Source organism: Echiichthys vipera (assembly GCF_963691815.1).
Source record: "Echiichthys vipera genome assembly, chromosome: 8".
NCBI lineage: Eukaryota > Metazoa > Chordata > Actinopteri > Perciformes > Trachinidae > Echiichthys > Echiichthys vipera.
In genome coordinates, this window is record NC_139833.1 from 22,687,521 (window position 1) to 22,704,887 (window position 17,367).

Here is a 17,367-nt window from a genome sequence, read left to right on the forward strand (position 1 = left end):
AAATACATGATTGAATTCAATTACATTTAATTTACAGTGCCAAATCACAACACAAGTTATCTCAGGACACTTTACAGATAAGGTACAGACCTCACTCTTTCACTTATTTATGATTTACATAGACCCAACAATTCCCCCATGAGTATACAGTGGCAACGAAAACTTTCCCTTTAACAGACAGGAACGTTGAACAGACCCAGCTCTATGGAGGACGGACATCTATCTTGACTGGTTGGTGAGGAAGAAAAGGAGAGAGAAAGAGAGAAAAGACAGACAGACAGACAGACAGATGGGCAGAGAGAAACAAAGACAGACACAAAGACAGCGGAGAGACAGGCCCAGAGATGCAAGCATTCACAATAGAAACAGTAACCATAATAATATATATATATAGTCATGTGAATATGTTTTATATGGTATGGCAGTTAATATACTAGAATAGTAGAAACAAGTACAGCTAAGGTGACAGAATATGACAATGATAATAATTATGGTGATAAATATGATCAATGATTGGAGTGTTAATAACAGCTGTGATACAATGAGATACAGTATATTACTGATGATGTTTTTATGGCTACAAGTTTTATAATTTATAAAAGTAATGATAGTATATGATAGCACATGCAGGGCCACGGCAGCAGGCACCACCACAATCAGCAGAGCCTGCGAGATGACAAAGCACAAACTCCGGGGAAGTAGTTGAGTTAGTAACATTTATTAAACTTCAGTTTTATCTGAGTCATCAGAAAAATTGCAGGTCATCCAGGTTTTTATTTCCTTAATACACATTTGAACTTTAGGTAAATGATATGGTATATGGTATAAATGTGTATCCTCAGCATAACAATGGACATTTATGGAGTGCTTTCTTATAATTTTTTTCCTAAAGGAAGCATATATAAGGTGAATAGAATCAGTCCAAGTACAGAACCCTGTGGAAGAAGGTTAGATCTATCTGATAAATGAGACTTAATGCGGTTCCTTTAATGCCAATTAGATGCTCCAGTCTCCGTAACAGGATATAATGGTCAATAGTGTCGAAGGCAGCACTAACATCTAGTATTTACAAGAAAATTCCTTTGTCCGAAGCTTTTAGAAGGTAATTAGTATTTTTTACCAGTGCTATTAATTCTAAATCCTGACTGGAAGTCCTCAAATAACCAATTATGATGTAAAAAGTCACAGCTGATTGGCAACTAATTTCTCGAGGATCTTATATATATATATATATATATATATATATATATATATATATATATACAGTATATCTGTGATGGCCCAGGGCTGTCAGTGCTCTATGCTGCCTGTGTCTCTGTGTGGGTTTCTCTTCCCCCAGGAGTGGCTATAGTTGTAGTGCGGAGCTGGAAATTGGGAACACCTGCGGCCGTGGTTTCTGGTGTCGATAAGAGATGGTTGGCCAGTCTGCTCGGCCTCTCTCTCCCTGCCACCAGCCTAAAGCTTGGCTAGATGGCTTTTTCCTTTTGCTGTGTTATAGTTATGGGTCTGTTCACTCTTGTTTCTTATACTTTTTAAATAGATTCACATTTATTATTGATCCTCCATCCTCTGTTGGGTTATTTTGTTGTGGTCACTGAGCCGGGCCATAACAATTGGGGTCTTCGTCCTATTGGAGATATTTGTTTGTAGCGCAATGTTTCAGCAGAGATGGATATGTCTTCCTCTTTGTTCGAGAATCGCTTTGTTTGATGTTCACGCCTAGATTGCTGTGACTTGATTTATTCAGTAATATTTATTTGCTCAGGCAGGTAGAGTACATGGCCCCTCTCCCATCTATACAGACGCTTACAAACTGATGATCCAATCACAGCCATTTCTCTCATCTCATGTGGGCTGGTTTAAGACAATAGGTGTCATCATCTAGTATGCAGGTCCTTCCTGCACAGTTTAAGAGGCACAATAAACTCTGATCAAACTGTCAATCTAGGCAGTACTATAAAAAAAAAAGATCTTACTGTAATGCCTAATTTTTGCATAAAATGTTTTCAGAAACACATTTTAGTGTACCGTTTAGCTGTTATCTGAGAAGATTCACTAAAAATTCACTGAGCATTGATCCACCCTGGTTTCTGTTTGTAATATGTTTGTCATCAGAGTAATAGTAGCAAAAGAGGTAGAGTGCATTGGCACAAATGCAGTCTCAGAACTCATTAACTATTGTTTGATGATGATTTAGCTTTTTATTTTTATTTATTATTTTAAATCTACATTTGTATGTTTATGTATTTAAACAATCTGGCTATAGATGTGCTCCCACAACCCCAACTCCATTCTTGTGTCTCAATTTGTTAATCAGACTGTAAACATTGACCAACACACTGAAGAGGAAGTTTTGGCCCAGATATAGCTGATAGGTTCCAAGATTGCACCTCAGAACTCAACTAAAAATTATTTCATTTCTTGTTACACACTTACTCTTAGAATACATATGTCCCCAACCCGTTTTTGTAATCTCAACAAAACAATGTTTAATTTTTCTGTAGATTTGTCACTTACCTTGACCTCTCTTTACTTCACCCATAGCTCCCAATCTCTTTTGTCTGTCAACCTCACTCAGTGCCTAGTTTTCCGACTGTATTACTGCAGCACATCCATACTGTATGTCAGACCTATTCTCTAGGTATTTATTCCATCTGATATGACATATCATCCATCAGTCTCACCGGCAGCAATACTTCCAACATGGATGCTCCATCACTGGGCCACTGTCAGAGGAGGATTGCTCGTAGCCCACCCCCATTTCTCATATACACACACACACACACACACACACACACACACACGCATTTTTTTTTTATTCCTGCATAGGTGTTTTTCTTATACAGATTTGACAACTTGCTGTGGAACCCTTTTTCCAGCATACATCAGGGCTTTATTGGGACCAAATAAATCTTCCAGTCAACAGGGGGTAAAATAGATAGACTGACAGTTCCACATCCTCTGCTTCTCGAAAAGTTAGAAGACACATTGGTCTGCAAGAAGAACAAGAGTGTGTCATAGCACATTTTTGGAAGATATTGTATTTAAAATAAAACAACAGCTGTTTCTGTCTGTTACTGTCAACTCTCTCCCCCTAAAAACAACCACAGCAGCAAATGATCATCATGCCATCATGCTTCACTAATCCTAATCCTAATTACTGAACATATACCCACAACGTATATATCTTCTCAAGGCAAATCGGCTCTTTTATGAATGTACTTATGACAATTATGTATAATCAATAGGTCTACAATCCAATAAGTGGATCAATTTAGATTGACAGCTGACTAGCAATCATGCGTTAAACTAATATACATGGTAGCTTTGCTACTTTGTTTGATATCTTTGGAGAGATGAGTAAGTAGATTAAACTCTTTAACATTTCACATTTGTGGGTTTTTATCTTGCATATCTAGAGAAGGAAATACTTCCAAAGTTCTATTGCCCCTTACAAAGAATATATAAACAAATAAAAACACTTAAAATTGCCTCAGCTTAAATGGATCAATAAAAAAGCTCAAATTAATAATTAGCATAATAGGGAGCCATTACAACCACACATGCTGAAATGATTTTCTTCAAGTACAGTGTTTGTCGTTTGTATGAATTTATTTCCAAAGAGTAAAAATATCTCATCTTGAATCCCAAATTTCTTAGCTCTGATGTTTTAACTATGAGTTTAAAAATGTTGACAGTACAAATTTAGAAAAAACGTATCCAAATGTTTGCATGTATTGCACGTCTGTTAACTGTAATAACAGTATTACAGATGAGGTCACGAAACTAAATGCCTGAAATCAATTACATTGACCTTTTAATTATTTTTTTATTAATATGCTATAATCTTTTATTATTTTTATCAATACTTTGTTCTCTAATTTGATCTCCACCGTATATATATAATTAAAGAACACATTATTTATACTTGATTTATTCTGAAATATTGTTATTTTCTTATTGTTCAGAATTTGATATATATATATACGTCTCTCACCGTCTTACGATCTGATGAAAAGTGTTGGATAAAAATGTATTTATGTATTTGTCAAAATTAGCATATAGTTCACTGATCACTCATCTTGGGGGATGTCCGCATGCGTGCACACACACACACACACACACACACACACACACACACACACACACACACACACACACACACACACACATACATACACACGCACACACGCACACACACACACACACACACACACACACACACACATATACACACGCACGCACACACACACACACACACACACACACCATTCACCTGACTTAACAACTAACATACATACTACATACATTAGGCTACCAGTCAAAGGTGAATGAAAGAAGCATCTACAAACTTTTGATTGGTACAGTTGATCTCGTGTTTATCTTCTTAAATCACCATGTCCAGACGCATCAGCTGCAATGTACAAACAATGCCCAGGTGTGTACTTGCTATTTGTTGTTACAGCTATTTAACATATTGCATTTCTTGCATCCAGGTGCATCACATACACATTAGGCAGGTTTACGCTGACTCCATGCATCATGATCACGGTCACCCACCGAGGTGAATATTAAGTAGCCATGTGGAACACGCAGTCTCTTCACAATATAATTCCATCAGACCATATATCTACACTGTTTTAACCAAGTCGGCACCTAAGCACGGCCCCATTATGTTTTACAGACATCTGTAGCTTAGTAATAAGGTAACAATGTTGTTTATGTTGCATTTTGCTTAACTTTCACTTGCATCAGACACAGCTTTCTCATCCTCAAGCCTAATTAGGCCTCCAAGTGTATCTCGTACGTAGGAGATATTCTTAGGTTTTGGCCAACAATGTCCGAAAAAACAAACAAAAACAAAAAAACATCTTGCCTTTCAGGGCTTCCAATAGGACACAAAGGTGAAGACTATATAAGGGTTAAGCTTGACATATGTGTTAACTTCTAAATTTAGTAACTCTAAACCTTCTTTTATTGTATTGGAAACTGAACAGTACATCAGAACTATGATTAAGGAAATAAGAAAGCTGATAAAACAGTTATAATTTAGTAGTCATTTTTATTAAAACACAAAGTCATTTCTTTCAGTGCAGAGCCAGTCCCATCTTACAATGCATTTGCAGTTGAGCAAACTAAACATAGTAGGTCAATTTAACTACACAATTGTTTTTCACTTTCTGTAAACAGTTTTGATCATGTGGATACAGGGATGGGTGTGGAAGGTCAGCAATTTATTTTTGGGGAACTCAAAAAAACTCTGCTCTTGCATTCTCTTGCTTTTACAGTAGCATGTATTCTCTTATATTTTAGCACTTTGAAAAAAAAGCAGTAATTTGGAGGCCAAACTGTCTGTTATTCCAACTCCCTTTAAAACTGATTGGCTGAGTTATGTGTGCTTTGTCAAACAAGTACAATGGTAACTGGCTGTGTGGCTCCTCATATCCTGTGTGAAAAGGTGGTGTGTAGGTGGGCTTACTTATTCAGTACATGCAACATAGCATTTGGTTGATGTAACCTTCTGTCACTTGCCTTTCTTTTAGATCAACTGAGTGAGAGGATGAGGCATCAGGGGAAATCTCCCCTCTAACCATAAGTGCTTTGTGCACCACCTACCAATCACTCTATGGAAGACTGGACACTGACAAAATACATCTTGGATCTGTACATATGTCACGAGCTGTGTGTGATGATGCATGGTTGTCTTGGATGTTTTAATCTACGTTTTTGTATTTTTGTTGATGACATGCATGTTTGACGTGTGTATTGAAATTCATTAATTGGCTTTAAGTCTGTTGGAGTGTGTGTATGTTCTCCCTTGTTCATATTTGTGGCTGCCAGTTGATGCTTGCCTGCACAATAAATCTGCATGGCCTTATTGTACGCAGTGATCACTGATCACTTAAGAACAGTATACCTCCCACATGTTGCAATGCACTTTGTGGTCCATTAAGTGATTCGGCCAGTATCTGAAACCAGTCCAACACACCTGAAAATCTCAAAGAAAGGCAACAAACATGTTTTCTGAAAGGTTGAGACTTAATTGATTAGTCAGGCAATACACATATGCCAAATTATATGTTTATACGCACTTACACATTCATATGAATTTCTAAACATGCAAAGACACACACACACACACACACACACACTCACACACATTCACACACACACACACACACACATATATACACACATACACACACACACACACACACAAAGCCATCAGAGCAAGGTCAAGCCTGACAGCAGGCAGATGAAAAGCCACTTAGGAAACCTGTCTCTTGTCTTTATCCTGTGCATCTCCTTTGATAACTCTATGTTCAAAGAGACTATTGATAGGCAATAAACGATGAAGTCATAGTGGCTCTTAGTGATAGGTGGAAGAGAATGAATGAAATAAGCGTCAAAGTATAGTGGAAAACAAGAACATAATTGTGTAAAATTACAATTAATCACAATATTAGTGAATAATTAAATAGGTACTACACACTTAAATATGTTTTTGAGCTGTAAACAAAATGATATGACTGCACTGTGATGATACACATCAATGCTGGTGTTAATATTGACATCTCTCACCACATTTATAAAAATCAACATTTAATAGGTTGAAAATTGCTCAACATGCTCTCTACTGTTTAGAATCAGCCCTATGTCCAATAATGATGTGGATTCGACCAGTTTGGTTGTCTCTACAGTATGTCATCAAATTAAAAAATGTTAACACCCTCTAATCTGAGATGGGCAGCCCCCCTACACTTGCCCTCTCTCTACCCTCCCCATGCACCCGTTGCATACTTTGTTCCATTTTTAAAAATGAGGGTTGATGCAGTAGGTGGAGTTAGGCTCCTACCAGGAGTTGAAGTTACACATCAATTAAACCAGCTTGAAGACTTATAATCACATCGAATGGCATGCAGAAAGAAAAGAAAACAGAGAGTGGAAGAGGCAATAACATGAGATAACCTGATAAACTGTATGCTAATGCAAATGCTAACTACAGCACAACAAAGTAAAGAATTACATAATACATTTGATTCAGATAATACAACTGGAAAAAGAAAACAGATTAGATAATGTTTGACTGCAACATGCTGTAAAACCTTAAACCAACCTTCCACCACACCCAAGATACACAATGCCCAAACATACTAGAGATGAGAATAAATGCTTTACATCATCAAAGCTTAGTGGATGGATTTGGAGATTCTGTGTGTGTTCAATACTGTGTATTCAGGCCACAATAGAGCAGGCCTATCATCTCTGAAAACACAGGAGACCCACTGGTTCCGTGCAGATTATAAATATGCATGGAAATCAATACAAATTTGGCAGTGGGGGAGAGAAAAAATGAGAAAAACACAGGAAGAGAGCAGAGGCCCTGGAATGTTCATCTTCATTTATTACAGTCATTTATTCTCTTTCTCTTTCCTCCCTCCGCTGCACATGTGCACATACTCACTTCCCTATGCACACACACACACACACACACACACACACACACACACACACACACACACAGGCACACATATGCATCCGCAGCAGGAGAGTGGGAGAGCAAGAATATGTCCAGATCAGCAAATTATCCATTCTTTTCTCTTCGACCGTCCCTGTGGGGCTGTGCAGTGTGTAATAGCAAGTGCACTCCTCTAACGATTAGCCAGACTGTATATTTGTCATTTCGGGTCCATAAGGGAGCCCAGGGAGCAGTCTCAGACACAGGTCCGTTCATCCATTGACTTCCAGTCCACAATTCAACACAATTCGGATTATGTAATTTGTTAAGATAACTATAGAAGTGGGATTACGACATTATTAAAGAATCATAAATAGGAATGTTTAACTTGCAGTGTGTCATCATAAGCTGCAGAGCCAACAGAGCAGTGGTCCAGCAGTAGCTGTGGGGCTGGTTGAGAGATTTTGAAAAATCAATATTTCTGCAGTCATTATTATCTATTCTTTAAAAACATATAATCTTATAATCCTCTATATCTGCATTGTGTTTTTTTTTCTTTCAGTCTAAAGTGTCACTTTGACACTTGAGGCAGAGAAGATGATTCTTTGCTCCATAAGTTTGGTCAACAAAATGAATAATAATACATTCAAATAGCTAAATTTATCAAAGTGGATTATAGGAAATCTATTAAATTCAACATATATTAAATTGTATTAAAATCTTTAGCCTAAAAAAAATAATTTCAAAGTTATAACTTTATAAGTTTACTACATTATTAGAGTATTCAGTTTGACTGTAATGGGGATTTACATTGTGTTTTTGTGTTCAAAGCCCTTCAAAAATTAATTATATGGTCCCTTCGATTATGTATACAGAAAACCAAAGAGCTTCGGATATGATCACTGTGTTGCTTGAGGCATGAGATAATTGTTTTAAGTTATAATTATTAGTGTTTTATAATGATTTTTAGCAAGCAATTTACTAGCTACATTGCCATCATAACACAATCAATCTTTGAAAAATAGTCACAAACCGTAGCATTGATACAAGGCTCGGTAAGTGGACTCTGGCATGCTGGTTACCACAAGGATACAATGTTTACAAATGATCTGTCCAACTGTTTTGGACCAAGCCCCCACCACAGCGACTTACTGGTTGATCCAATAAGGAAGTGCCAAAAACTGCAGTTCTCAGAGTGTCCACTAGGAGTAGTTTGCAGAATAGGGCAGTTTCTCATTGACCCCCATGTTAAACAGGCCAAATTCACTGCATAATTAAACCTTTTTAAGGCATGGTACAAAAAAACATTCTTGTAGGTATGTTTATTACTCCATGACAACACTGAGGGGGGTGAATGTTTTTGTACCAGGCTATTTTTTATTTCATTGGAGGATGAGTGACACCTAGCCGCTGACCCTATCTTCTCCTCGGAGGCTAGTTGTCAGGATTAGTATGCTAACTCCATCATCTTGACCTGGACTGCGGTCATGCGTGTGGTGGTGTGACCATAAATGACAAGATGGTTTGCTCTTTCAACGACTGTACTAACGGATGGTTTAGGAACACAACATGTTAGTTATGTTATGCTAATTAAGTAGCTGCACTTGCACAATGACTTGCAATACAGCCTACTATCAATGGAACATACACTAGATGCTAATCTGGAGCACCGAAAGAATTCAGGCCGTGAGGGTCAGTGTTTTTACAGTCTATGGGCATAGTAGTGTGTTGAAATAGTTTAAATGAGCCTGTGAATGTTCTCATTTTTCCAGGTCATCGTTATCCCCAAAGCAATTTCAGTCAAAAGCAACTGGACTTAGTTATTTGTCTAGGAAGACGTTTCACCTCTCATCCAAGAGGCTTTATCAGTTCATATACGCATCTGACCAGGCTGGGTCCCAGCCTGATGTAGCCTGATGAAGCCTCTTTAATGAGAGGTGAAACGTCTTCCTAGACAAATAACCAAGACCAGTTGCTTTTGAATGAAATTGCTTTGGGGATAATACTTTAAATCATATACTATAAATGCTGGCTGCCTGCACTTGACTCCCGGAGCCGGTTTGTTTTCCATTAGACTGACACAGGAATGGGCCTCGATGGAGAGGCTGCGTCCATTTTTCATACAGTCCATGTTTTGGACTAGTTACGATATGTAATGTACTGTAATTGTTCTGAATTTTACGAATGTATTTTTTCCCTTACACAGGCACTACGAGCTGAAGTACTGCATATTGTAACTGGGCAGTCCACAGTCCACACTTTAACCAAGCGTCAACCTCCAGGTTGCAGTAAGGAAATCAATGCGGAAGTAGCTGCTTGAGTCTGGCTCCAAAACACAGCAAATCCCCATGGAGCTCCATGTTAAAATGCCCTGCCTTTACAGCAGAAATGAACATGCTTACCGTTTGATACAAAAAAAAATGTTTGGTCTCTATAGTTAATTTCACTATTCATGACAACTGTATGGGGGGAGGTTTTTTTTTCAATAACACACCCATTTAAATTATAAATAAGGCTTAAAGTTAAAGCCTTAAATTAAGGACAAACATTTCATCCCCACGCAGACCTCTATCAGTGTCACAACTATAAAGATGTGCACTGTTTGCAACAGTGATGTGGGGAATTGTGACCTAAAGATGATCAATTTCATTATCTCACTGTGGATACATCTATGTTATCTAAATTCAGGTTCATTGATTTGCTTCAATTATTAGTTTTACAAGTATAACAGTAAGTGCCGTATTTCCTATAGAATTAGATCAGATTTGTGGTGGTAACTGAATGGGGAAGACAGTTTGCCACAGTAGCGGCTCAAGTTTAGACAGCACAAACAGCTACAGTTTTCTGCTGCCTGAATTTAAGTTGAGGTTGCCGCCTCTTTGTACATTTTTAGATTAGTCTGCCACTGTCAAGATGATGACACCCATATCCACAGGGAGCCGCCCACTGTGAGCTTAATTTTGGCTCTTCAGAATCCTATGGGTCACATCACAGAGATGCAGTCTATGGCTTTAACTTGAGATATTGCAGTAGTAATCTTGGCCCAAAAGCATACACGTTTGCTTTCCATTCCTTTTTTGTGACTAATAATAACAACCCTACTTGTTTTGCTTCAGCACTTCTCTACCAATCATTCAGTGTGCAATTTGCTGTATTTCTGTCCATCAAAAGCCTCAATACAGCCTCAAAGTGTGCCCAAATGACCTCTTGAAACATTAACATTTGACAACAGACAGTATAAATGCATGTTTTTGATATTACAACTTATCTTTGTTTGGTAATTGGTGACACTGGGTTGTTGTAATATAACCCAAGGGGTCATTTGATACTGTAATGATAGCAGGTTGTCATAGAGGCTGGATCATTGTCACTTTCTTCTATCAGTCATTTCATAATAGTCTGGAAAACAGACCTCTTTCATGGTGCGGTAAATGGAACTTTAGTCTCTACTTGGTAGATTGGATATTGAATCAATTTTTCACATTCGAATAAATTACAATGTTGTTAATAATGAAATGTGGCGAAAAGTAGCAGATTTGAATGGGATTAATGTGAATATTGTTGTTTTTGACTGTAATTTAGTTTATTTAAACAATCTATTACTTAAGATGATATTTGTGTTCCTATGATAAACAGTTGTTTATTGTAAGGAAACATTTATATAAATACTACCACTAGTTAACAAAGTACTGTCTTTGTTAATGGCAATGGCTATAATGACTTCTTGTCATTATGGGAGACAAATGTGTCCCCTGATTATGCTTCTTCATTGTCTATATTGTGAACCCTGCTCTGTAATGGACATTAATTTATAGTAAACCCAACACAATGGTCTCTGTGTTAGTAATATAGGCATTGTGGCATCTCCGTACGTATTTGATTAATTTAGTGTGCTTTCTGGGAGCACTTGGGTGTATTCTGCTGTCTAATGAACTATTCAATTTCACCCAACTCCATCTCTCCTTTCCCATTTTATGTCTTACGTGTATTTATTCCTTCTGCTGTCTTCTTTGCTTTATTTTTTAATTCCTTTTACTTTTTTTCATTTCTCATTTTCTCTCTCACGTCCTCTTATCCTCTCATTTAATTTATATTTCCCACAAAACCCATCTCCTTCTCTCCATCACTGGCCTCTTAATAAGCTCTAATACATGCAAGCCATTGGCTTTTAACGTGTACTCCATATAGACCAAATGGGTGCATCATTAATATAAGCCCTTTGCAGTGCTAGCTGTGTGTAATGGTAACTGGATAACACATTGTTTCTTGTGTGAGCCAGGGCATCCATATTATCTACCGTCACTCGTTAATAAATTACACCTGGAGATGTGGCATTTTGTCTCTGTGTGCCAAAGGATTGTGTTGCTGGACTTCCCTGGTGGGTGAATTAATATAATACAAGCGTGTTCTCTAATTACCCCTTCTTCTTTCTTGCTAACACCCACGCATACATACTAATCTCTCTCTCTAAAGTTTTTACCAGGTTAGACATGCATAATAGACTTGAGAAAATATTATAGAAACTTTTGCACTCTTGTTAGACAATGATATTGTAGAGTACACTGGCAGAGAGACTTACTGTGAAAAGGAATACTAGAATAGATAATAATAAAGTCTATCTTGATTAAGATGAGTGATAGGTTTTAGTTGTAGTTTTTAAATATATGATATAAAAAAATTAAACATTGCTAGCAGTAGATTATACAGTATATTAATGGTAATTTTATAATGGTTAAAATGAAAATTGGATTCATCCAAGTGCCTTCTTCACATCAATATCAGTAGCATATCCAATTTAAACATGTTTGCACTATCATGTCAGTGTTTTAAATAATAGTTGATAAAAGCACTAAGCTCATGTATTGTGGCAGGTAACTCATATAATAATGATTTTTCTTGTCGTTCACCTCATCTTTGAGTTTTCACTATAACATGCTGTAAATGGTGAAGCTGTACAGATAACCTACAGTGACTGGTTTACTATTTTGCCCCCCCCCCCCCCCCCCCCACACACACACACACAACCAGTAGCTCACCGTGGTTCGAAACACTAACAAATGATACCTTGAAAATGCAATGTGGTATGTTTAATTCTCACATGATCTTGTGATATTGAAATAATTCAGTTAAACCGCAAGTTAACTGTTTAACCTGTCGTTGCTCTAAACCCTCAGAGATGACATTGACATTGATCTAATCTAATTCTCAGTAGGACTGCAAGTCCATTACCCAAAATGGGAATTCCTTTAAAAACACAGAGAAGAACATAATGTATAAATCTGCAGTGCTCACTATGATCTAAGCAGATTGTGTAATAGGCTCTTTAACCTTCCACTCTTTACGGCATTTCATATGTCCCAGGGCACATCACAGATGCATTCTCATCAGCCATATCATCTAACTACAGTACATCATTCCCTAAAAACAAATCAAATGTTAAAACACACCATCTGGAAGAATTTGGTTCTCAAAGTGACCCCAGTGAAATAGGAAACTACTTTTTTTTGTTTTAACTTCCATCTGCCTGTCCATTTGTTTCTTTTTGTCACTGACAAAAAATGTGATTTTCCTTTCTCTCTTTTCCCGCCTCTCTACTAGTGCTTGATTTTGTTTAAAGAACCTTTTGTCTTTACAAGCAAATGGCACCCTGTAGTTTTATTTATGTGGGGTTTAGTAAAATATAGGATTACAGCCCCGTGGTTGTCCCAGGATGAGGTTACTGCTTATTAATCTCTGTCAAATGCACAGTTAGATGTCTAGAGAACACACACACACACACACACACACACACACACACACACACACACACACACACACACACACACACACACACACACACAGTTTCATAGATAGACAGGTGTAGACACATACAGGACACACACCTGGACAAAGAGAATAGGTAAATAAAATGCATCCTGATCCAATTTAGGAAGAATTTTTTTTTTTTAAATACCATATATACATATATATATATATATATATTTTTTTTTTAAGCTTGGTTTTCAGGTTTAAAATTCTGTCTGATAGCTCCTGATAAGCATTTAGGTTTTCATGAACAAGATATCTAAGCGCATTGCTATTTTACCCAGTATCACAGAAGATAACTATTACTCCATCATTATGTCAGACCTGCAACCAACATTTATGTACAAAATGTTAGAGAATTAAAAAAGGACTTTCATGAATCCCTTAGAGCCCTCGATGATGTCTTTGAATTACATGTTTTGTCCAATCAACACTGTAAACCCCAAATGTACAAATGCATTGCTTGCTCTTTGCTTGATTAATTGCTTAAACAAGTAGCCATTCAACCAAATTGTATGTTAATTTTCTGTCCATCGGCTAACTGATTAATTAACTAATTGCTTCAGTACCAAGTGTGAGATCTGACATCAATCCACTAGCGACCACATGAAGTCTGAACCTATGAAGAGAGTAAATGCCATGTCATCTCTCTACACACACATCCAGACTCAAGTCAACTGCATTACTGTATGCTACTCTGTACAGTCATTTTATCTCACCAACCCATTGTTCTCTGTGGTCCCTCTCCAGTGTACAGCCAAATACACACAGACAGCCGAATACACACTTGCACGCCACAATGATACAATTTGTTGTACTTGGGCCAAGCCTAGGCATAGCCTGAGGATGGGGAACAGTTGGCTGCCACATTTGGCTGGTTCCACACTGTTAGTCAGATATGGGCTCAAGTGTACAGGGGGAATAGCCTTTTAAATGATACCTACCCTACTTTCTGTGTGCACTGTATGCAAATGTATAATAGATACACATATACTGTATATGCATATGTTTATACATATTAATATGTAAAGAAGTGTGTGTGTGTGTGTGCGTACTTGCATTCGCTTCAAGTTTTTTTTTTCTTGAACATAAGCAAGCTGTCCAGTCCAACTGGTCCATTAAATGTGTGTGTGTGTACTCATGCAGATTTAATTTCCTGACTCTCACATCCTCTCGTTCACATCTTTTTTTGTAATAGATCTGTTGAAAATGTGTGTTAATGTTTACTGCTTTGCAACTACCACTATCATTTGAGAAATCTCTAATGTGTTGTTAAGACATTCTTTGGCCCTCAGCATGCTCACATCGACACATTATTACCTTGCTTCATTTGAATATTTTGTTTAAACACAGCCATCTTTTGTGTTGGTGCAGACCAAAGGATTGCCTTTCCTTTTATAATCTGTTCTTTCAACCTCTTACACCCCTACTCACCCCTATCCGTCCTTAGTAATCGTCACATCTTATGTACATTCAGAATACAACAAAAATCTTTTTACTTTTATAACATGAATAAACCATACATGGGTTACAACTTTAATTGACAGCAGCCTCTTTTTTTTCTATAGTATAAGTATAATGAGGTGGTCTCACTTTAACTGCATTGCAGACTTTGTATTTTCCGATAAATTTAAGTACACTAAGATCAACAGACAGAAAAGCAGTTTTAGGCAAGACTGAGAATATCCATCCCTGCCATCACTTTATTATGAATATCAAATAATGTAATGTATTTTAAAGAAAATATATCCTGAAAAATGAAGGTTTAGCAGCATCCTCACAAATTCTAAACATTCTAATATCACAAGTATCGTATTTTATATAGTAAGTGAAATGTGCTAAACATTTGATCATTTTCTCTAGTAGAGACATCTCTCTCTCTCTGTTAGGCTTTGTTAGGCTTTTTATTGTGCAATACTGTATGAGTAAGGCACTTAATTGTCCCATTTAGAAAGCTTGACCTTGCTGGAATCTAATTAATTAGTGTGGTATGAAGGTTAATTAGTAACGAAGGATGTCCATGCATCATAAAGCCCCTTGTCTTAACCCACTGTGGCAGTCGGGCAGAAAAACAGTCATCACTCATCACCTTGGTGGGAGAAATCTGAAGGTATACCCACACATTTACATTCAGGTTTATTTCTGTCCAGCTCTTGTTCACTGACCCCTTCTGCCATGAAAGGCAAAAAGATCTACCGTGATTCTGTATTTGAATAATCAATGTTTTAACTGGATACCCCATTGTATTCCATGCATTTGGTTTGTGATGCACAATGTGAAAGTTGCAGCATTTCTTGATGCATAAAGCAACATACCTGTATGTAGCACTAAAATTTTGACATTTCTGTATCATTAGGGGAAACTGTCAGTTGGAATAAAATGCATGCATTGGAAATGTTCAGGAGAAAATGGGACCAGTAAGACTCTGAACATTGACTCATCTGTACATCTATCCTGATCCAAGGCACTACTTTGAAAGGCATAGCTTATTTTGGGGATATATGCTTAATTGCTTTCCTGACATGTTGATAAGTGAGCTTTACAGCCAAAATACATTAGGAACAGTTTTTTACCTGCTATACAGACTCAGTTGCATGCGGCTGCAGCCAGCCTCACTGTGTGCATATTGCGTTCTGCCATGTGTTATGCAGGGCTTGGAAGCTCTGCTGCCTCACATTGCCCCCTGGTAAAATAAGGTACATACCCCAGCTATTTTGGTCGTTAGAGCGGATGGTTGGCGGATATTGGCACATTTGGACGGATCCAGGCTAGCTGTTTTTCCCGTTTCCAGTCTTTATGCTAAGTTAAGCTAACATACTGCTGACTCTAGCTACATATTTACAAACATGAGATATCAACCTTGGTATCAACTTTTCCATGCAATTTTCGGCAGAAAATATTATTTAAAGACGTGGTAAGTAATTAATGCCCCCGAAAAAGAAGTATGTGGTAATTGGTCCATTGCTTTTGCTGAGGCTTGTAGTGATTCCTTGTCACACACGCTCAAACTGGGTAAAACCTATAAGCAAGGTGGCTTACCAGCAGCATCATACCAATATTAATCTGGATTGCTTCAAGGCATAGTAGAGCTAGTTCCTAATGGAAATCGGTTGGGGTTCTTTTAATATTTATAACCCATACCAGACAGCGTGACATCACAAGCATTTCTTGTTTCAATATCATGATGTGTAAATAAGCTTTTAAAATAGAAATGTTATCATTACAAAACCAGAGTTTTCATGGCTCGCTACCCATGGCTTCTAAATCAAAAGTGAACTTCATGGTGTCAAGGTTTTAGCTGAGAGCAGGACCCAGATGCAAACAACAGGCAGGACACAAGAACTTAAGGAAAAACTGATTTAATTTAACCAAAAACAGACACAAGGAAAAACACGAGGAGCTATAATTAAAGCTGCGAGCAGCGATGAACGGGCCCTTGCACCTGTCATGCCCCAAGCAGCGGGCTATCTATCGCAACTCTTGCAGCACTTCCCACATCCTGTGTGCTGCTAGAGATGGTGGAGTTTGGACAATGTATGTTGAAATTAGAGTGCCTTATGTTTCCATACATGAAGTGCAGAACCTCCAATGGAAATTTCATGTAAATTGGATAATGTTTGTCATTTTTCATCCTGCTAATATGGGGCTCTATCACTGTGACTCAATATTTAGATGTAGGTGTGGCCAGGCTTTAACTCTTGGCATGCAGGATAAATTTGATGTGGTTTGGACAAGTATGCCTAAGTTACAGCGACTTCCTGTTTGTAGGTGAAAGGCCAAACTTGGGCGCCATGCAATGGCGACACGAGTATTGTTGATCAGACATGTCTTTAGATGATACTGGCTTATTTTGAAGTTGATTGTGTTAAATCCCTAAAAGGAGTTTGTTAAAGGGCGACACCTGCAAATGTGCAAAAATGGGCATACAATTTAAATTGGCTGACTTCCTGTTGACTTTAGCATATTGCTCCAAGAGGCTCTTTTGTATGTCTTGAGTTATATATGTCTACCGATTTTCAGAATTCCTGTTTTTATGGCGAGAGGTGTAAATTTGGCGGCATGCATCATTCATATGGTGCAGTTAAAATGCAAATGCCGAGTAT